Source organism: Urocitellus parryii, chromosome 1 (genome assembly GCF_045843805.1).
Source record: "Urocitellus parryii isolate mUroPar1 chromosome 1, mUroPar1.hap1, whole genome shotgun sequence".
NCBI lineage: Eukaryota > Metazoa > Chordata > Mammalia > Rodentia > Sciuridae > Urocitellus > Urocitellus parryii.
In genome coordinates, this window is record NC_135531.1 from 88,247,925 (window position 1) to 88,271,341 (window position 23,417).

At 36.7% G+C, this 23,417-nt stretch overlaps 1 protein-coding gene and 1 pseudogene across 2 annotated transcripts in view; one reads left to right on the plus strand and one right to left on the minus strand.

The window, feature by feature from the left end:
* Positions 1 to 23,417, minus strand: part of Fbxl17 (F-box and leucine rich repeat protein 17) — a 516,653-nt gene that overhangs the window by 208,329 nt on the left and 284,907 nt on the right. The window lies entirely within an intron of this gene.
* On the plus strand, positions 12,897 to 13,640 carry LOC144253694 (protein CutA-like; annotated as a pseudogene). The gene is made up of 2 exons (XR_013343369.1): positions 12,897 to 13,207; positions 13,324 to 13,640. The product of XR_013343369.1 is annotated as a protein CutA-like (transcript).

Here is a 23,417-nt window from a genome sequence, read left to right on the forward strand (position 1 = left end):
GGTTGTCTATATCCTCCTGGCTCAATCTGGGCAGATCATAGGACTCAAGGAATTTATCTATGCCTTCACTATCTTCTATTTTATTGGAGTATAAGGATTCAAAGTAATTTCTGATTATCTTCTGTATTTCTGAAGTGTCTGTTGTGATATTGCCTTTTTCATCCCGTATGCTAGTAATTTGGGTTCTCTCTCTTCTTCTCTTCGTTAGCATGGCTAAGGGTCTGTCAATTTTATTTATTTTTTCAAAGAACCAGCTTTTAGTTTTGTCAATTTTTTCAATTGTTTCTTTTGTTTCAATTTCATTAATTTCAGCTCTGATTTTAATTATTTCTTGCCTTCTACTTCTTTTGCTGTTGTTTTGCTCTTCTTTTTCTAGGATTTTGAGATGAAGTATGAGATCATTTATTTGTTGGTTTTTTCTTTTTTTGAGGAATGAACTCCAAGCAATGAATTTTCCTCTTAGAACTGCTTTCAATGTGTCCCATAGATTCCGATATGTTGTGTCTGTGTTTTCATTTAACTCTAGGAATTTTTTAATTTCCTCCTTGATGTCTTCTAAAACCCATTGATCACTCAGCAACCTATTGTTCATTCTCCAGGTGATGCTTGCTTTTTCCTTTCTTCTTTTATCATTGATTTTCAGTTCATTCCATTATGATCAGATAAGATGCATGGTATTATCTCTACCCCTTTGTATTGTCTAAGAGTTGCCCTGTGACATAGTATATGGTCTATTTTTGAGAAGGTTCCATGTGCTGCTGAGAAAAAAGTGTAGCTACTTGATGTTGGGTGGTATAGTCTATATATGTCAATTAAGTCTAGGTTGTTAATTGTGTTATTGAGTTCTATAGTTTCCTTATTTAACTTTTGTTTGGAAGATCTGTCCAGTGGTGAGAGAGGTGTGTTGAAGTCTCCCATGATTATTGTATGTTGGTCTATTAGACTCTTGAACTTGAGAAGAGTTTGCTTGATGAATACAGCTGCACCATTATTTGGGGCATATATATTTATGATTGTTATGTCTTGTTGGTGTATGGTTCCCTTGAGCAGTATGAAGTGTCCTTCTATATCCCTTTTGATTAGCTTTGGCTTGAAATCTATTTTATTAGATATGAGTATGGACACTCCTGCTTGTTTCCGCGGTCCATATGAGTGATATGATTTTTCCCAACCTTTCACCTTCAGTCTATGTATATCTTTTCCTATCAAATGCGTCTCCTGTAGACAGCATATTGTTGGGTCTTGTTTTTTGATCCATTCTACTAGCCTGTGTCTCTTAATTGGTGAGTTTAAGCCATTAACATTTAGGGTTATTATTGAGATATGGTTTGTTCTTCTATCCATATTTGTTTATTGATGTTACTAAACCTGATTTGTTATCCTCTTTGACTACTTTCCCCCCTTTACTACCTACCTCCCATTGTTGGTTTTCAATGTTATTTTCCATTTCCTCTTCCTGTAATGTTTTGCCAAGGATTTTTTGAAGAGAAGGTTTTCTAGCTGCGAATTCTTTTAACTTTTGTTTATTGTGGAAGGTTTTAATTTCATCTTCTAACCTGAAGCTTAATTTCGCCGGATACACGATTCTTGGTTGGAGCCCATTGTCTTTCAGTGTTTGAAATATGTTATTCCAGGATCTTCTAGCTTTCAGAGTCTGTGTTGAGAGATCAGCTGTTATCCTGATTGGTTTACCCCTAAATGTAATCTGCTTTCTTTCTCTTGCAGCTTTTAAAATTCTCTCCTTATTCTGTATGTTGGACATCTTCATTATAATGTGTCTAGGTGTGGATCTCTTATGATTTTGCACATTCGGCGTCCTGTAGGCTTCTAGGATTTGGGATTCTGTCTCAATCTTCAATTCTGGGAAGTTTTCTCGTATTATTTCACTGAATAGACTGTTTATTCCTTTGGAATGGAGCTCTGTGCCTTCCTGTATCCCAATGACTCTTAAATTTGGTCTTTTGATATTGTCCCATAATTCTTGGATGTTCTGCTCATGGTTTCTTAGCAGACTTGCTGAGCTGTCTATGTTCTTTTCCAGTTGAAATACTTTGTCTTCATTGTCTGATGTTCTCTCTTCTAAGTGATCTACTCTGCTGGTAGTATTCTCAATTGAGTTTTTAAGTTGGTTTATTGTTTCCTGCATTTCTAGAATTTCAATTTGTTTGTTTTTTATTACCTCTATCTCCCTGTGAAATTGATCTTTGACTTCCTGGATTTGTTTGTCAATGTGATCTTTCATTGTCTGATTTTGCTGTCTCATGTCTTCCTTGAGACTCCAGATCATCTGAAGCATATATATCCTGAACTCTTTATCTGATATTCCATCTGTTGCAGCTATTACCTCTTCTAAAGTTGAGTTGACCTGCATTGCTTGTGGTCCTTTCTTTCCTTGTCTTTTCATACTGCCCGCGTTTCTTTCTGCTTGGTGCAACTGTTGTGTTTTGAAATTTACCCCCTATTTATTTATGTTGCTCTTGTATACTTGAAAAGTCTCCCTTGCAGGTGCGGGCGGCGGCTGTGCCCCTACTCCAATTGGGGTGACGTGTCTATCACGCTGGCGGCTCTCTGGGCCTGTTCCGGGAGTGGAAGGCGGCTCTGCTCTGTCCCTATTCCAATTGGGGTGTCGTGACTACAATGCTGGCAGATCGCTGGGCCTCTTCCGGGCGTGGGCGGTGGGCTTGGCTGGTGGGATTCCACCTAATGGCAGTCCCTAACCTCCCTGCTTGCTAATTAATGGCTTCTCTGAGGCGCCACGCCTTCTGTAGCTGCGGGGCAGGCCTCGCGAATCAGTTGGCCTGGATCTCCGGGGTCCTGCTGCTGGCTGTTTTGATGTTACAAGCTGTTGGAGAGTGGTGGTGTATTCTTCAGCTTTCCCGGATGGTGGCCACTGACTGCCTGGATGGAGTGTCCGCTGTTTTGATGTTGCACTCTGAAGGAGAGTGGCGGTGTATCCTTCAGCTTTCCCGGATGGTGGCCGCTGACTGCCTCGGTGGAGTGTCCGCTGTGGGGGATGGGACTGTACCGCTTTCTTCCCCTTCTGAGAACCCGAGCTCGGCCCAAGGGTCCGTGTGGGCTTGGCTGGTGGGATTCCACCTAATGGCCTTCCCTAACCTCCCTGCTTGCCAATTAATGGCTTCACTGAGGCGCCACGCCTTCTGTAGCCGCAGGGCAGGCCACGCGAATCAGTTGGCCTGGCTCTCCGGGCCCTGTTGCAGGCTGCTGGGATCCCTGGCACTCTATCACTTTGATTCTTTCTGCTTGCCCCTCCCCCAGCGCTGGCTAGCCAGGTTTCCTTTTGGCTGCTACTGGGAGGAGGGGTTGGAGGTCAGGTGTCTCTGGTTTCCCCCTAGCCTGTATGGAGGCTCAGCTTGATACTCCCTCTCCCGGCAAGCCTAGGAGAGATTTTATGCGAATTCCCGCTGTCTGGGGGGTGAGCTGAATGACACCGACCTGTTTTGATGTCGCACTCTGAAGGAGAGTGGCGGTGTATCCTTCAGCTTTCCCGGATGGTGGCCGCTGACTGGCTCGGCGGAGTGTCCGCTGTGGGGGATGGGACTGTACCGCTTCCTTCCCCTTCTGAGAACCCGTGCTCGGCCCAAGGGTCCGTGTGGGCTTGGCTGGTGGGATTCCACCTAATGGCCTTCCCTAACCTCCCTGCTTGCCAATTAATGGCTTCACTGAGGCGCCACGCCTTCTGTAGCCGCAGGGCAGGCCACGCGAATCAGTTGGCCTGGCTCTCCGGGCCCTGCTGCAGGCTGCTGGGATCCCTGGCACTCTATCAGTTTGATTTTTTCTGCTTGCCCCTCCCCCAGCGCTGGCTAGCCAGGTTTCTTTTTGGCTGCTACTGGGAGGAGGGGTTGGAGGTCAGGTGTCTCTGGTTTCCCCCTAGCCTGTATGGAGGCTCAGCTTGATACTCCCTCTCCCGGCAAGCCTAGGAGAGATTTTATGCGAATTCCCGCTGTCTGGGGGGTGAGCTGAATGACACCGACCTGTTTTGATGTCGCACTCTGAAGGAGAGTGGCGGTGTATCCTTCAGCTTTCCCGGATGGTGGCCGCTGACTGGCTCGGCGGAGTGTCCGCTGTGGGGGATGGGACTGTACCGCTTCCTTCCCCTTCTGAGAACCCGTGCTCGGCCCAAGGGTCCGTGTGGGCTTGGCTGGTGGGATTCCACCTAATGGCCTTCCCTAACCTCCCTGCTTGCCAATTAATGGCTTCACTGAGGCGCCACGCCTTCTGTCAACAAATTCTTCTTAAAGTTTATGGTCTGTAAATATTGTTCAGAAAATTGGTTACTAGGAAAAAAATTTTATAATTTCCATATATGTCTTATAATAAGTCATTATATGACAAGATCATGTAAAATCATGTAGATTAAAATCCTCTTCTTTTTGGAAAAAGGGTGGGGCACTGAAATCAGTATGATTGCTTATTCATTCATTCTTCATTCGACACACAACACTTACTAATTGCCAGACTCTTTATGAAGTAAGATGAAGACAGAGCCTCTCCTTACAAACAAATAATCAAACACCAAGCAATAGGGTAAGTGGGGTCACACAGGATTGTGGGAGGACTATGGAAATTTAGGGGAGAAGTACCTAACCAAGAAGTATCTAACCTTTGGTTGAATGTGAAAGAAACACAACTAACTTTGCATAAAATGCCAATGGATTGGGACCAGAGAAAATAAAGTGCATACAAGAAAACTGGGCCATTGTGAATTGTGCTGCTACAAACACTGATGTGGCTTCGTCCCTCTAGTATGCTCTTTTCAAGTCTTTTGGGTATAGACTGAGGAGAGGGATAGCTGGGTCAAATGGTGGTTCCATTCACAATAGCTAAACTGTGGAACCAATCTAGATGCCCTTCAGTAGATGAATGGATAAAAAAAAATGTGGCAAATATACACAATGGAATATTACTCAGTAATAGAATAAAATCATGGCCTTTGCAGGTAAATGGATATAGTTGGAGAAGATAATGCTAATAAATGAAGTTAGCCAATCCCCAAAAAACAAATGCTGAATGTTTTCTCCGATATAAGGTGACTGACTCATAGTGAGGTAGAAAGGGGGAGCATGGGAGGAATAGACAAACTCTAGATAGGGCAGAGGGGTGAGAGGGGAAGGGAGGGAGCAGGGGGTTAGTAATGACGGTGGAATGTGATGGACTTCATTATCCAAAGTACATGTATGAAAACACAAATTGGTGTGAATATACTTTATATACAACCAGAGATATGAAAAAAAATGTGCTCTATATGTGTAATATGAATTGTAATGCATTTCATTGTCATTTGTTTTAAAAAATCAATTAAAAATAAATAAATACAAAATCTTTAAAAAAAAAGAAAAGAAAACTGGAAGCAAAGATACTGAAGCATACTTGTTTGCAAATTGGTCTCTCTCAGAATCATTTTTCCACAACTCAAAACCACGCCTGAGGAGTTGTGGGTTCATATGTTCTCATCCTTTCATTGGAATGACTTGTGTGAGCAACCATTTACAGCTGATTCAGAAAAAAATCACTAAGCAAGCCCTCTCAGGAATACCACCTCAGAGATCTGAAATAAAACACACCGGATATCTGAGAAGATGAGAAAATGTGAGCAGCAAAATTTACACCGTTTGTCTTAGTTCAGCAGGAATTGTACTTCCTGAGCATGTTCACTAGAAAACTGGATGCTTCCTAATGAGACCAGTGGGAAACTTTTCTTGAGCACCTTGACTATGTTGCTGAAAATAATTTGTGTAATAATAGGGCAAAGTGATCCTGTAACTCTCTGCACTTAAGGAGTTTTGGACATATTCCTGAAATAAGAAGGGTTAAAATATAATTGCTGAATCTTGATTAAAAATTGAAACAAAAATAACATATTAGATGTCATTTAATATGATAAAAGTCACTAGATGGAGTTTCAATACTATTAATGATGCAACATTCTTTATATTTTAATCCTCAGTATTATACAAAGACTAGGAAAAGTTATTAGAGAAAAATAAAATAACATCAAATTAAAAATTTCTATCATTATTAACCTCTGTTCGAAAAAATTATATGTATAATTATAGGCTTACTGGGAAAACATAACCAATGTGGTTATAAAAAATTACATGATTATTTGTGGGTGCGAACAATGAGGTTTTAAGAATTAACTCATAGGGGGTTTATAAGTAGTAAACTTGTGATATGTTTTAAGTCGAATAAAACAGGTTTGACTCATGTTTACTACCTAACAATTGCAATGGGCCTAGTTTATATATGACAATTACTTAGAAGTAGCTCTTCTGAAATGCATTATGTGATTAATTTACTTGGCTTCAGGAATGCAATGTTGTTTCTACACTGTTGTTCACTTCAACCTAATGCCCCCTAGAGTACAGATCCAATTAAGAAACAAGGCAGGGAGGCAGCTATTAAGCATACTATTTCTATATTACACACACTTCCATACAGATTGAACACCACCACCTACTGTCAGAAGGAACTTGATTTATTCACTGAAACCCTGTGACATTGTGGAAATAGTTGATGGAAATGAATGAATAGGAGTCAAAGCAAATATATTACAGAAAAACTAAACGTAACTTATGGTTAAATTTATGGGGCTTTTAAAAATAAAATCCTAACTACAGCTAAAACTTAATTTTGTCACAGAAATGCAAAGCAAAATGATCTGGCCTATGGATTAGGGACTTTGGCCCAGTTATTTTTGGGCCCATAGCAAGGCACCACATCATGGTGGGATTGTGCAGGGATGGAATGTGTTCTCTTCACGGTGGCTGAAAGCAGAGGAGGAGAAGTTGAGGAGGGGTTGGAGTTCCCATATCCCCTTATAGGGCATGCATCCAGTGATCTAAATTCTTTCCATTAGGCCCCACTTTCTAAAGGTTCCACCATTTCTCAACAGTACCATGGGTTGAGGACCAAGTCTTCAACACACACTTTGGATAACATTTATCTATACTATAGTACTAACCTTGGTATAATTTGGACTTTTATACTTCGGTATCACAAAGTAACCCAAAAGTGTTGCTGACAACTCTCAAGATCCCGTGATGAATATAGGAGAGTGCCTTTGACACTTTTTGAGGTACCTTGTCTTCTTCACAGAACCTAATTGTTGTAAATAAATTCCTTTCTTGCTCCTCCCCCATCTTTTTTGGCTTTCAAATCCGGTTTGTGCTTTAAAAGAGCATATGACCTTTTGGTGTTTGTGGTGGTTACTGAGTCACTGGCAAGAGCTGCACTTTTTTTTTTTTTTAAGTTGTAGATAGACAAAATATCTATCTTTTTCTCTCTCTTCCTTTCTTTATTTTATGTAGTGTTGAGGATGGAACCTAGTGCCTCACACATGCAAGGCAAGCACTCTACCACTGAGGTACAGCCCCAGACCCAGAGCTGCACTTTTAAAGGTAATGGTTGTACAATGGTTGTAGTAAAAGTTTATAAGTGCAAGGGTTTTGAATTCTGATTCCTGGGATTTCAAAGGAATTGGGTTTCATCCTCTTCATTTCTTTCACTTGAACACTCAAGTTGGCTAAGTTGGTTACAGGGACCTTAGAGTGTGTCAAGGCCACAATTTGACTTGTGGGCAGAGTTCAAGGAGCTGTTCAAGGAATCCACCAACAAAAAGTAAGACAACTGCAAGAAGATAAACTGGACACAGAACATGGTAGCATCTGCCAATCTCAAGATGTGCAACCATGTAAACTGAAAACATTACATGATCCAATCCTATGGTTTCCTTCTTAGGTTTTCATCTCAGCTTTCAGAGACCTAAGATTCAATGTAAAAATGAGATTCTCAATATCTAAAGATCTGAACACTCTGCCTTCCGGCTACACATGTCACCTTCTTGTAGATATATTAGTTTCTTTGCATCTGTTATTTTTTATTCTTGCCTTATTTGTCAACAGTAAAAATACTGTAAAGTATACTGTGGCTAGCCTTGTTTAATGTTTCATGGAAACTTTCATGAGCAACTCAAATATAATTAGTAAAAATGAATGAATTAGGCAAATGCTAAGTGTTATAAGTTTATAAGATAAGCTTTCAGTAATGGTTATGTTTCTATAAATTTATCTACTTAAAAATAATTATAAAAAATCTTTTTGGTAACTCAAAACTGAAAGTTATGGTAAGTCACAGATATTCATTAAATGTCTAGCTTATTTCTAAGTAGGTAAAAATACTGAAATAGTAATTACTAAATATAACTTAGAGTTTACATACTTTGGTATCTCATTTTTGTATGGGATAATTAGCTGGATATATTTATATTTGTTAATAAATATGAAAAAGTAAAGAAACACATTTTTAACAATTATGAAATGGTGAACAGTAATATAAGACAGTTTATAATGTTTGCTAATTTTCTCCAAAATTTGAGTTACTAAGAATTAAAAATTCAAATTAAAATATGCTAATTAAAACTAGAAATAATATAGGAAACAACTCCATATGTGAGGAAAATAGACATGTTTTTGTGAGTGAATCTATGAGGTATGGAAGATATGTTTTGTTAAGGGAAAAAAGAGTAATTTTTGTATTATAGTACAATGACTACATGTTCCAAAAGAGAAAAAGGAAAAGGACTAAATTAGTCTGTCTTTTGTTACAGTAACAAAATACCTGATGGCAATAAAGAAAAAAAGGTTTACTTAGTTCACAGTGCTTGAGGTTCAAGGGCATGGTACTGGCAGCAGCCTTGTTCTGGTGAGATACTCATAGCCAATGATAACACAATGGCAGAAGTGAGTGCAGGAGCAAAGTATTATATAAAAGCCAGAAGTCAAAAAGTGACTAGTGACTAACTGGCATCCCATAAGATATGTACTTATCCCTTCCAAGGGCACACCCTCTATGACCTAAGTAAAGGATCTCCCTACAGCCTGCCTACTAAAGGCCTGAACACTGAAGCCTCTGACACATAAAACATCAAGGAACAAACTAATTATATACATATATAAAAACACATGTCATACTCATACACACACACACACACACACACACACACACACACACACATAATAACACCAAAAATGAGTAACCATCTGTACACAGGGTTCTGGGCTTTGACTCCTTATCAAGACTCCACAGCTTGGAGACGAGTGCTTTTAGCATCATTGGTATGAAGGATCTGATGGACACTGAACCCAGGAGAAGGGGAAAAAAGCAACTTTGAAAATGTAAAATAGTTTGAGACTGATTTTCATAAGAAAGGTGAAAAATTCACTATTTAATCGTTTCTACTTAGCACAGAACTTATCTTTCATATTCTTATAAAGCAGCTTTCTTCTGTGTTATCAATAAAAACTAACATTGACCTTCCTCCTGGAAGGTTAAACTTCTAACTTCTGTTTGAAACGCTAGAGTGCCTTTTCTCAGAAGAAATGCTACATATACGTGCCGCAAGCAATGAAAAAGAATACACCATCGCTCCGACCCTTCATTAGTCAGAGGATCTTGGCAACAGCAATGTTACTTGTATACGGTCTCTGCATGAAAAACTGTTTTCAAAGGTAACCTTGCCAAGGGCTATGTTCTGTCTTGGCAAAAGGAAGCAAACTTTACTTTTCTACCAATCGGTTTGCTCTGCATGAGAAACAGGTGCTAAGGTATGAAACCAGGCTTAGAGCAGTAGCAAAATAAAAGTTACCCAAAATAAGTTTCATCTGGAAAACACACACACACACACACACACACACACACACACACACACATACACACTCACAACTCAGAGATAATAAGCCTGCAGGGCCAACATGTTTTTGCAAAATGCAAATCATGAAAACTGGTTAAGGGATTAAATGCTCTTTTGCAAAAATGACCATGGAGATTATAATCATTAATTAAAATCATGTAAATAATTTTCTGAAAGAACTCACTCTTTTTATCTCATAGGTTTCAAACAGCCTAGTGGTAAAAAGGTTTAGTCTCAGAAGAGATTCTCTAATTAAAACTAGAAATCTGGTATAATTAATAAGTGTCAGTCTGCAATCTTAACCACTTAGTAAAGGCAGAGAAATCAAGTGATGGCTTATAAAAATAAAATAAAATTTCACAGATAATGCAACTTCATAGGGTTTACTTCCTATCAATACAATAGTGACCCAGATGAGAGACGGAACTTGTTATAGAAGATAAATATTTTAACACTTACAGCTTCTATATGCCAGTTTTATTCAATTTTCTTTTCTCTTTGGAGTTGCAACCTGACCCAAAAGTCAGCTTTTAGTGATTTGATTTGGGCTTATGTTTTTGAATTATCTAAGCTCCTTGATTCTTTACTTCTTTTCCTCATTATCTTCACCCAGAGGTGAACCAGAACAAAAAAAGCAGGATGAAAGTCAAACATATCAATTTCAAATTTTGATTACTTAGTCGTGGATAGTTCCCAAGTCCTCCTTCTTTCTATTGGATATCCAACTCTGTGACAGCTTTAGAGTTTACAGTTTAATTTTACCCCCAAGTAATAGCTCAAAAAGCACAGTGAACCAATTCTTATCAGGAAACAACATAGCCAGAGGCGTTTATCACAAATCCTTGTCTCATTAGTTTCAGGTAGCCTCCTTTCCCTACTCCACAGACCTTCACTTCTATTGGCAATCTATGGGGATCCAGTAGAAGTTGACTCCATCCCTGGATCCAGGAATAGAGCTCTGAGTCCAAGCTGCACTAATCAGCACCTTCTCTACACCTGCCACTTTCTTATCCTTATGTGTCCAGGAGGAGTTTGTCTCAGGAGGGTGCCTGAGCACTGTGTGTAATATCAGCAGTTGCTGTCTTCCCTGGACCAGGTGATATGCAGATGCAGGGTCACAGACACCTCCCTACCACTAGAGAGGTCAGCCTGTGGGAAAGCCTGACATACATTCAAGAGGGCAAAAGTTAAAGAAATCCTAGCAAACTAAGCTAGAGCTGCTGGATTAAGAAAAATCTGAAGCCTACCCAATTTCTAAGCCTCTATTTATGGGAGTCAAGTAAGTCCCTGACTGAATGTGAGTTGTTTTTGTTGCTTGTAAAATAAAGAATCCAACTCATTGTAAATGTATACAAGGTATTTATGTGAATTATGCATAAAATTACAATATTGTGGTAGATACACTGCTGAGATCCCTCATCAAGCAAGCTCTTGTTGTCCACGATTGGGTAGTAGCAGTAGCCAGCCTTAGCTGCAACTAACTCATAGTCAGCCTTGGCTGTTGAAAGCCACTTCACCCAAGCCTATAACAATGAATGAACTGAGGGAGTGAGGGCAGGGGGATAAAAGCCTATTCATTGCCAAGTCAAGACAGGAGACAATAGCAAAACTTGCTCCAGAGCCCCCCACTGAAGTTGGGTTGCCCAAGGCATGTGTGTCTGCATCACAGTGTGAAATTTACCTCTGTAAATCTTCCTTCACACTTACTTCCATGGAAGTTGATCACTAATAAACATCTTAAACTCCTGTCTCCATATCCATGACCATCCCCAAACAACACAATGTTGACAAGATACATTCTCTGTCCACTTTCACATTATAACAACTAAGAAAAGAAAATCAACATTTGAAAAACTATAAAAGAAAAATCCCACCAAATCCCTATAAGCAAAATGCATTACAAAAACTTTTTTCTGCCTTCCCTTTTCAGCTTTCCTTTGATAATACTTGAGGCAGGAAGGCATTATTTATCACAGTGCAGTAATACAACTAAATTTCTGGGAACCTACCAAAATTGACAGGGCCTATGAGCAATGCATGAGTCACCAGTTTTGACTTTATTTTTAAAATTTTAAATGTTGTAACAACCTTTTTCTTATTATTGCCTTTTTTAATAAAGGAGATTGATATGTAATCTAAGATTTAAGTATTTAGCTGATGAGAAATAGATGTTCTTAATTAAAATTTGTTGTGAAGCAAATTTCTTTTCACTGAAAAACATTTTGCAATTAACTGCCATTGTAAAGTTGGAAATTGACTGAATAATAAAATCATCTCATCGGGGAACACATGTTTTCCTTAACATAAAGGTATAAATAACTTTCATAAAACAATAGTTTAGAGATTCTATTCTCAAGGCCTCATCAAAATATTTCTTAGAACATTTCACAAAATTCATAGACACTGATCAATTTCTTTTTGTTAACTTCTGGAAAACATTATCATCCCCTTGACTCTTCCTTTTACTTCTGCAAAACAAAAACAAACAAACAAAAAAACTGTTCCATTTTTATTCTCACTTTTTTTGCCCTCCACATACTTTATATGTTTATTCTCTTCGAATACCCAGTCATTGAAGGACATCCCTTACGTCTCAAGGCACTTTTCCCTTCTCACCATATAAGCAATTTCTGGTGTTCACAGCCATATCCATGGCTCTAATGTACCTATCCAAAGATCACTAATACACAGATACACAAAATCTATTTGCACACAGTTCACTCACATAATATTTCAAAAGAATGCCTCAAAGGCACCTCAAATTTCACATGCCAGTGAATGAACTTTTGATAGTTATTCTGTCAAGTTGCCTATCTTAGATGAGTAGTACTGCTATTCATTCTATAAAGGAAAACCAAAACCAAATAGTCTTAGTTGATACTTCCCTCTCCTTACCTGTCTCCCACAAATCCATCAAGTTCTGTTGGTTCTGCCTCTAAAATACATTTTTAAGGGGCTGGGATTGTGGCTCAGTGGTAGAGGGCTTGCCTGATATATATGAAGCACTGGGTTTGATTCTCAGCACCATGTATAAGTAAATGAATAAAATAAAGGTCTATCAACAACTAAAAATATATATATTAAAAATACATTTTTGAAGAAGAGGCCCCTCTTCTTGGGTTTGGGGTCCTTTCTCTGTGTAATGTGTGGCCTTTGATTTCAATCCTCCTTTATCAGTATAGGCTGCATGCGGGGCAGTCGAGTGTCCTCAGCTCTACTCGGCGGAGGGGCCGCTCTGTTCCTGTCTTGTCTTCGGATGCCTGCGTTGCTGCCTGTGGCCTCCTGCCTTCTGTTGCTACCCCAAGCACTGCTGACCATGGCCTCTGGAAGCCCCCCATCCCAGCCCACTATGGCATCTGGCTCTAGCTATGTTCCAGGATCGGTTTCTGCAGCCTTTGTCACTTGCCCCAACGAAAAGGTTGCCAAGGAAATTGCCAGAGCTTTGGTGGAGAAGCGCCTAGCAGCCTGAGTCAACCTCATCCCTCAGATTACATCCATGTGAGTCATAAGAATTTCAAGGTTAATCTAACTTTAGAGGCTGACAGGGAGCCTTTTCCTAGGGGAAAGTCTTTCATTCCCAAGACTTTCTCTCCCTCTTTCTCTGACTTCTTCAGCTATGAGTGGAAGGGATAGATGGAAGAAGACAGTGAAGTGCTGATGATGATTAAAACCCAAAGTTCCTTGGTCCCAGCCTTGACAGATTTTGTTCATTCTGTGCATCCTTATGAAGTGGCTGAGGTGATTGCCTTGCCTGTGGAACAGGGGAACTCCCCCTACCTTCACTGGGTGCGCTAGGTCACAGAGTCAGTTTCTGACTCCAGCACAGTCCAACCATGATGAGCCCTGTTCCTGCCATGATTCTTTTTTTTTTTTTTTTTTAATTATCTACACATGACATTACAATGATCTTGGCAATTCATACATTTGTATCATTGGGATCTGCTATGATCTTTAATTAAAAAAAAACACTCTTGACTTCCACGTGATGATGATGACTGGGCCCCTAATAAATCCTGTCTGGTTCAAAAAAAAAAACCATTTTTAATTTATTCACTTTTCTCTATTTCTCCTGTTACTCATCATATAAAATGCTTTCATCTCTCATTGGCTTCCTAAGTGATCTAGCTGGCCTGTATCTACTATTTACATCCTCTTATTTAAAACATGCTGGTGAACCTGCTGCTTGGTATAAGATCAAAAACTTAATATGGCTACAAGGCCCTGAATCTTCTGGCTTTTTCCTCAGTTTCTAGCTGAACTATTGTCTTCCTCAAACCTGTAGCTGGTGATTGGAACATACTTTCATTCTCACTCCCACCACGGTCCCTTGGTACCTGCATCTCCCTCTTAACTAAAAATTGTGCATAATACTACTCTCTAACACTCATTCCCAGAGTAACTTTCTTTCCTTTTCTCTACTTAATATGTCCCTTTTCAGGGAATCAGGCAAGATTTCCATAGGCCTCTGATTCTGCAATTTACCCCTCAGACTTATCATGTGCTCAGATTCCTATGTCAATCAAAGGTCTTCCTTTGATTTTTTTTTAAAAATGTTTTTATTAGTGTGTTATACATAATAGTGGGGTTCATTTTGACATAATCATGAAATATAATTTGCTCCAGTCCCCAGTGCTTCTTCTCTCCCTCCCATACTCTGTTCCTCATTTCCCTTCCTCTACTGGTCTTCCTTCAATTTTTTTTTTAATTGGTGTTTTAAAGGTATACATAAAGGTAGAATTCATTGTGGTATACTCATATATTTACATAGCATTTTGTTCATTCTGCATTTCCTCCTTTTTCTCATCCTTCCTACTTTCCCCTAAATCTCCTTCTTTTATTCCATGCATCTTCCCTTATTTTCAGGGGACCTACATTCCCCACCCTAATCACCTGTTTTCCCTCACTTTGCTCTACCTTCCACACTTGACCTTTGGCTTTCTGAGTCTGTCTTATTTTACTTAGCATGATCTCCAGCTCCATCCATTTACTAGCAAATGCCACAATTTCATTCTTATCTATGATTGAGTAAAATTCCCCTGTGTATATGTATCACATTTCCTTAATCCATTCATCTGTTGACAGGCACTGGTTCCATAACTTGGTTATTGTGATTGGTGCTGTTATAAACTAGCATAACTTGTTTGTAATTGAGAAATCTTTTTCTCCACAAACTATGAGTCCCTAAAAGGGCTAGACCCAATTATATTTCCCCACTCATTAAGTTTTGGTTTTGCTCACTATTATACCTAAAGTCCCTAGCTAACTTCCTCATACAGAATAGGCACTCATTTGATTAATGACCGTGAATAATAAATAAGTATAAAAAGAATTTTTAATAAACTTGATAATAATGTAAATACATTATAAGAAACATCATCTCTGAAGAATCTGAGTATATGGGGCTGGGGTTGTGGCTCAGTTGTAGAGTGCTAGCCTAATATGTGTGAGGCACTGGGTTTGATTCTCAGTATCACATATAAATAAATAAAATAAAGATCCATCAACAACTAAAAAAAATAAAGAATCTGAGTATATAAAATCACCTGTTTTGATAAATTACTGGTATCTTAAACATATTTCATTTTTTGAACACTGCATACTGAATGGGAGCCATTCACCCTTAATCTTCTATATCTTCTTTGTATTTCCCTTCATTGAACTGACCTTTCTGAACACACCCAAATAGAATGGATCAAGGCCAATTCTTCAAGGGCATTCCCGTAAGTACTCAGTGGCCTCCTTCTTTTTCAAACACAGTATTTCTTTATTTTCCATATTTTTATTGGTGCATTATAGTTATACATAATGGTGAGATTTGTTGATACAAATTCATATATGCATATAATATAACAATACAATTTGGTGAAAGTCATTCCCCAGTATTTCCATTCTCCCTCCTCTCCTCCTTCCCCCTTGTTCCTTTCCTCTACTCTACTGATCTCCCTTCAATTTTCACGAGACTCATCACCCCTTTCTTTTCTCTTTTCCTCTCTAGCTTCCAAATATGTGAGAAAACATACAACCTTTGACCTTCTTAGTTTGGATTGTTCTTAACATGATGGTCTCAAGTTCTACTCATTTTCCTCAAAATGACATAATTTCATTTTTATTTTATTTTTATTAGCTCTTGACATATCATATTTCGTACATTTGATTCAAGTGGGTCATTAACTCCCATTTCTCCCCCGTATACAGATTGCAGAATCACATCGGTCACACATCCACATCTTTACATACTGCCATACTAGTGTCTGTTGTATTCTGCTGTCTTTCCTATCCTCTACTATCCCCCCTCCTGTCCCCTCCCCTCCCATCTTCTCTCTCTACCCCATCTACTGTACTTCATTTCTCTCCCTTGTTTTTCCCCCCTTTCCCTTCACCTCCTTTTATATGTAATTTTGTATAATGATGAGACCCTCATAATTTCATTTTTAATATATGTATTTTTAGTTGCAGATGGACACAATACCTTTACTTAATTTGTTTATTTTTATGTGGTGCTGGGGATTGAACCCAGTGCCTCACACATGCTAGGCAAGCACTCTACCACTGAGCCACAACCCCGGCCCCATAATTTCTTTTTTTTAGTGACTGAAAAATTGTATACACATATAACATTTTCTTTATCCGTTTATCTGTTGGCCAACACCTAGTTCCATAGTTTTTGACCACAATTATTCTTGTAGCAGAGGTTGAAAAAGTTTTTTCTCTAAAGGATCTGACACTAAATAATTCAGTCTATGCAGGTTATAGGTCTCTATCATAATGACTACTCTGCTACCTTAGCATGAAAGCATTAATAGACAATAGATAAGTAATAAGCATGGCTGTGTTTCAATAAAACATTACTTACAGACAACACATTTCATATCAAAACAAATTGTCCTTTTTAAACAATTTATTTTATTTTTTGAACATTTAAAAGCCAGTTTTAGCTTGTGGACCATAAAAAACAGGTGGTAGGCAAGATTTGGCCTATAAACTATAGTTTGTTGACCCCTGACATGTAAGAAATGCCAAGGGTTCTCAAACTGTGTGCATTGCTAAGTTTGTTTTACATGGAGCTATATTAAGGGTTTTTCAAATGCCTGACTCTATTTTGTAGGTTATTAAACATTAATACAACACACAAACACTCACCACTTTTGGAATACTATCATAATCAAAGAATTAATTTGTGCTATTGACTTTCTTTTCTATGATGGCATTAGGAGTGGGAAAGGGCATTTAAAAGGAATTTTTCTCTTGCCAACTTGATTTAACTGAAAATGTTACAATGTGACATGAGAAATGCAAGCTGTTAAAACAAGTAAATAAAGCTTTACTATCTACAGCTACTTATCTCAATGAAGCAAGATTTTTGTTTAAAATGTGTAAGAAAATACAGAACTTTTAAAATACAGAAACAAACTGAAAGTTGAAGCTAATAGTGCACTGCAACTGCCATCCATAGCACATAAAACTAATAACAATAATAACAACAGTAATTAACATTTATTGAGTCTCTACCTTAGACCAGTCCCTTTGCTACTTACTTAAAATGGTCTTGTTTCTTGACTAACTTTTGAACTTGTATGACAAAATTGCAGTAATAAAAAAGCACATTTTCTCTTTTCATTGTTGATGCTTTTGCATACAATTTGATTTGGAAAGGGAGGTCTGCTTTTACTTTATTTTTCCTTTAATATACCACCCACTTGGGCACTTTATTGCTTGCTTCTTCTTATTTGCTTCTCTGCTATTTGTTTTATATAAACCTTGCTTCTTTTCTAACCAGGTTTTTAAATATGTTTCTTAAGGACAGAGATCAGATCTTGCACTTTCCCCTCTGCTCCTTATATACAAACACACACCTCTAAGCTCCCCTAAAACAGGGCTTACCACAGCAGGCCCCCAGAAAATGGACTGCTGTTTATTGAAGAGAATTTTTAACTTAATTTGTGAATTCCTTACATCTGCAATTTGCTTAAATCTATTTCAGTTAAACTGAGGTATATGGAAGAATTCTTGTAAAATTTTAATATGTTCTAATCTTTATATTATATTGTAGATTTGAATACCATGTGGGTAGCCAAATAAAATATTTAGTTTTAGTAATGGTAAAAATAATCTATAACAAAAATGTTTTCTTTGGTTAATTTAGGTACCACACACCACTGCCTAGAAAACACAATATCTTTCCTCTGATGTATAATCTGGCATTAGCTTTAACATCGTTCCACTATCTGCAAGGCTGAGAAAAACTGTGACTTCAGACATCAAGCCTTTTTTAAGTTCCACATATTATCGCACACACTAAGACCTACTGGAATGTACCCCAAAATTAACCAGTGTCCTTCTCAGTGATTAAAGATCAGATAAGTTTTATAAAACCTCTTCTTGGTACACTTGGACCAGTTTATATCTGGATTTTTTGGTAATGCCTCCTCCCATGTAGGGACATGTGAGCACAATGACAGCAGGCAACACTTGGCCTTCAGAAACTAGAGAATGAGGCTGGAGCTGAGTGAGTCTATATTCATATAAATATGAAATTAAAAGCCTTTTGAGCTATTTTGATTCTACTGCCAAGAATGGTTTATAGGTATTATTAAATACTTTCCCAAAATGAATAAACAAAAAGATCTTTTCAATTTCATACCTGAGGGAGGAATGTTTTCCAAAGGAAGGAGAATGAAAATAAGGAGTGAACTATTAGATTTGTGCATATTGTTAGAATGTAACACATATTTTAAAATTTTGGTTATTTTTGTTTAGTTTTCAAGTAAGAAAGGACTATGAAATGAGAGACTGACTACAGTTTCTTCTCTTTAATTCTTAAATTTTATGAAGACATAATGAAAACTGTGAGATAATTACCCAGAGAATCAGCAACATGGGGAAACATTCCTAAACATTTATTTAAACAAATTATAGAATATTAACTTTTAACCTTACACACATACCACTGTATTTACCTCCTGACTGCAACACAGATACATCACACGTGGTTCTAAGTACTGTTCTAGGGAGAGTACACTAAAATTCAATTTTCATAATTTATTAACAAACCAGTAAGTATTTTACTTTTGAAATAGATAACCTTTTTTCTGTACTTACATGACACACACAACTTATGACACTGCTGTTAAAAATCTTACTTTTAAAAACAAAATTTAGTTAATTGGTACAAATAGTTTTTTCCACTGAAACTACTGCCCCCTTGAGTTCTATAATAAAGCTCACTACCCCCATATACACACTGGAGTTTTGTCAGTAATTTACTAAAGAAAAGCAAAACTTTATGAGAAAGCAAAGTCAATCCACTGATGTGGAGTATAAAAATGATTACTAAAGAAGATTTCCTTTAAATTTCTAATAAGGAACTCATTTTGAAAATCTGAAAAAGCAATTTACACTAGTAGTTATTTCCTAAGGGTCACCAATGAACAATATTATAACATACACTGTTCAGTGTCTTAGAAAAATAAATTTCCTTTCGATCCATTCAAGTTCACAATCCTACAATGACAGTTTTTAACATATTCTGATTTAGTCATTATACTGCATTTCTATTTTCAAATGTTATAAGAAGACTTCAGAGTTAAGTGGGTGGATCTGCTAAGGGTAAGTATAATACAATAAAACTTAAAATCTTTAACTCAGTGGGGTGTTTATGTTTTATTCTAATGCTTAACTTTATTTCAAGATGTAATGTAAGTGTATGATAATGTGGAAAGAAACAGTGATTTTTAAAAATCAAAGCCCTTAAATACTTTGAAAGTCACAGATTCAGGATGCTGGAGCATGCATTATAATCCTTAATTTTAGATGTCCATATTCCATTTTATAGTTCCTCTATCTCTTGTTTCAAAACACCAACATAAAGTCTGTGGTTCAAAAATCAAAATCTGTACTTGCTAATAATATGCTCTCTTAAGTTCAAAAACACTGGGCTCTTACAATTTAAATGGTTATTTTACTAGAAAGCAGGCACAAAACACAATCTGTGTCTCTCAGAACAGGGTGCTTTTTAAAATCTTTGTTGCAAATTAAGCTCTTTGTGACCAGGTAATCAAGATTCAAGGATAATACAGGAAGGAAAAGATATTCTGTTCAAACAAGTTATAAAATAAAAGGATAAAATTAGTCATATACCTCTATATATCATATCCAGAAACTTGCCTAAACCCTGGAAAAACACATGATTATAAGGGATAATTATTATGAGATCAAATTTTCCTTATACAAATGCCAGCAGGACAGGTATATATGTAACCAGTATGTACTATTTGGAGAAAAATATCCAAGAAATCTCTCATTATCACTCATTCCATTGCTCTAATGTCTTTAAATAAAACTGAAACTATTTTCTAAATTCCATTCTGCTCATTCACATAAACAACATTTTAAAAGTACCTCTTTCATGTATTAAAAAATGATCTGTAGTTCAATAACACAAACAAAGCAGCAAACATGCTACAATGTGTTATGGTAGAAAAGTCTTTTTGTAATTGAAAATATATTACTTTTGAAATCTGCAAAGGGCACTAGTATTTTGCTCTAAAAATGCAACTCTCCAGACCATTCCTGGGGACTAATTATTACATGATTTACTATGATTTAGGAACTTTATAAAAGCTGAAAAGAAAAGTGTAAATAATTTTAAAAGCCTAAAATTTTAAAGGTTTATATCAAAATTTTACAGAAACAAGAATGGAAAAAGAAACTAAGTGATCTTCTATTAAAAAAATCAACATAATGCTTATCTTGGCATGCCTATTTCTTATGCATTTTATCAGAGCATTTTTAAATTGGTAGGGAAGCAGTGCTACCAATCATCACACTGAGGAAAAAGAAAAAATAAAAACAACTTGCTTCTCTGGCTAAATATGATAAGTGATATATTTAGCCTTGTATTTTCTATACAAGTGAGTCCTTCTAAAAAGCAAATAATGTTATTTAAAACATTCATTTTTAAACCATAAAATGTTACATATTTGCATTTGAGGGGGTGAATGTATTTTTCTTCCTACTAATGTTTTTTTCCTTGTCTACAAGAATCCTATTTTTGCAGATCTCAAAGCAACTTTTATAAATACTATCAGATGGCAAAAACTGTTATCTACAGTATGAAAACAGAAAATCTGGGGACCTCAGATGCTTTCTCCTCTAGTATGTGGCATCCATTTAACCTTTACCACAGTGTTAGAAAGAAATGGAGGAAATACTATTTAGGCCCATTATCAAGCTACATAAAATTTAAATAAATTATTTCAGTTAACTATTAACAAAGAAATTGGGGAACAGAAGTTTCCATCAGATATAACCCTGCATCTTGTATAGAGTACATAAATTGAGTAATTAAAGAAATATTTTCTAGCATCTTAATAACTTCCTGACAATTGAGATAATTTTTCTATTACTTCAACAAATCTTAATATTATTGTGTTAGGAACATATGTTGTGTTTGGAACCCATTATGTACAATTTACACTGTTATTATTAGAACAAAGGAAATAAATGACAAATGTAGTTACATTTTATTCACAATAAGAGCCGATGTGATGATAAATGAATGACATCATTAGTAGAGTTTTCACCTTTTAAGTCAGATGCCAGAATAAAATGACATCAATTCATTTGTTTGAAAAGAATTAGGGAATTTTATGAAAAGGATTGTCTTCTTAGAAATAAGAAAGCTGATAATAATTTTCTTAGACAGGTAAACTCAATGCCAGACATGGACATAGTCTCTATGAAAATATAACTTCTAAAAATATAGATAATTTTTTTAAGTTTAAAATTCTAAACAGTTGAAACTGATCTAAATCTGTTTAAAAGGCATGATTACCATATCAATCTAGTTATCTTCCTCCATATAAACTCAGTGTTTTAAAACTGTTATGCTTGTTTGCAATTCCATAAAGTTAAGGAATCCAAAAAAACATGGATGATTACTGCAACATAAAATATTCCATCTGATTTCGCGTTCATAAATAGTAGTTATCCTTTGCATACGCACTAAAGCAACAATTTATTTAGGCATGAAGAATCCACACATGAAGTACAAGCAAAATTATTTTTCAGCTCAGTAAGAAGCCATTAATTCGTTATCAATAACACTGATCCTGTGCAAATAGAAAATATAATGTTTTTTTCAGACATGAGCAGAATAGCTCTTAATTTAGGCAGTTACTCACATAGGAGGGTGTATGTTACAAGGCCCATGTTTTTCAGAATGCCTTTGATGGCTGTTTAAAATTAAAACAGAACATATGGTAACTGTCCCAAAAGACCACTGAAAAATGTGCTTATTTTTTCAGTTACCATAGAGGGAAAGACGATGATAGACAGTTCGGGGCAGTGGAACACAAGATTGAAAAAAAAAAGGAAAACACAGTCAAGTTCTTGACTGTGTTTTCAGATTATCCAGGGTTAATTTACAGAAGAATAAGAATTTGGCACTAAGGAGACAACAAGATAGACTTTTCTTGTTTTGGGGTGGAGAATGCAGGTGACAAATGTGCCTGGAAGGAAAAGTATCAGGAAGTGAGGAACTCTCCTAAACAAATACTAGAGCATAAGAGGTTCTGAATTAGGGCTGAGTATGATGGTGCACACCAGAAATAACAAGTAGGAAGAGGCAAAGAGACTTGGGTAGTTAATGACTACAAAAAGGGATGCTAAGGCAAGGGAACTGCTTGAACCCACAAGTTCTATCTCACCACAGGCAACACAGCAAGATGCTATCTCCCTAAAGAAAAAAGAAAGAAAAAGGAAAAAAACAATCCTGAACATTAGCAGTTGATCAGTAGTCAAATTAAGACAAAGTATAAATTAGTTTACTATGTAATATAAGCAGCTATTAAGATACTTATCAGATACTTTTAGCACATAAGACATTGTAGGAAAGGCAAAATTTTACCTCAGCCCTCTGAAGGTAGATTTTGGTTGGGACTGGGAATTAAATTGAGATAAGATGGATCAAAATGAGAAAAACACACAAATTTATTTAATGCAAGTTATGTGTGACATAAGGAGCCTTCATAAGGAAATGAAGAAACAAAGTTGTTAGAACATTTATATAATAATGAATTACAGACAAAAGATTAGGCAAAATTTTTAGACAAAGGGTAGTAAACTATGATAATATGAAAGAGGCAAAGAGACTTTGGCTAAGGTAGTTAATGACTAGAAGAAGTAGGAAGATAGGAAGATAAAGGTTAGTTTGATATTAGTACAGATTTCATTTGACTTCAACTTCCCATCATTGATAATAAGAATGATGCTTTTCTTCTGGCTTTGAGAGGATAATTTTCACATGGGAATTTCGTCTCCTGCTTTTAAGAAGCAGAAGAACATGACACTGATTTTCTTGCACCTGCTATTTCTCAAGAGTTTTTAACTCATAATAGTAATATATGCTAGGATGTATATTTTATTTAGAGTGACAGATTCTTAATTCCATCAACTCTACCATCAAATTTCAGTCTCCTGATAATAAAAAAGTCTATGATCACAATGGTTTAATGTCATAACCATAAGAATCCAACCATTTTCTTGATTAACTTACAGAGATTAGATTGTGTCTGATATGGATTTACATATTTCAATATACTAACATTTTTAGGATTTGTTTATCTGCGGTTACCTATATTTAAGATTAAACTATCCAACTCATCTCTACCACCTAAACCTGTATTGTGCAAACATCATTTTTAAAAAA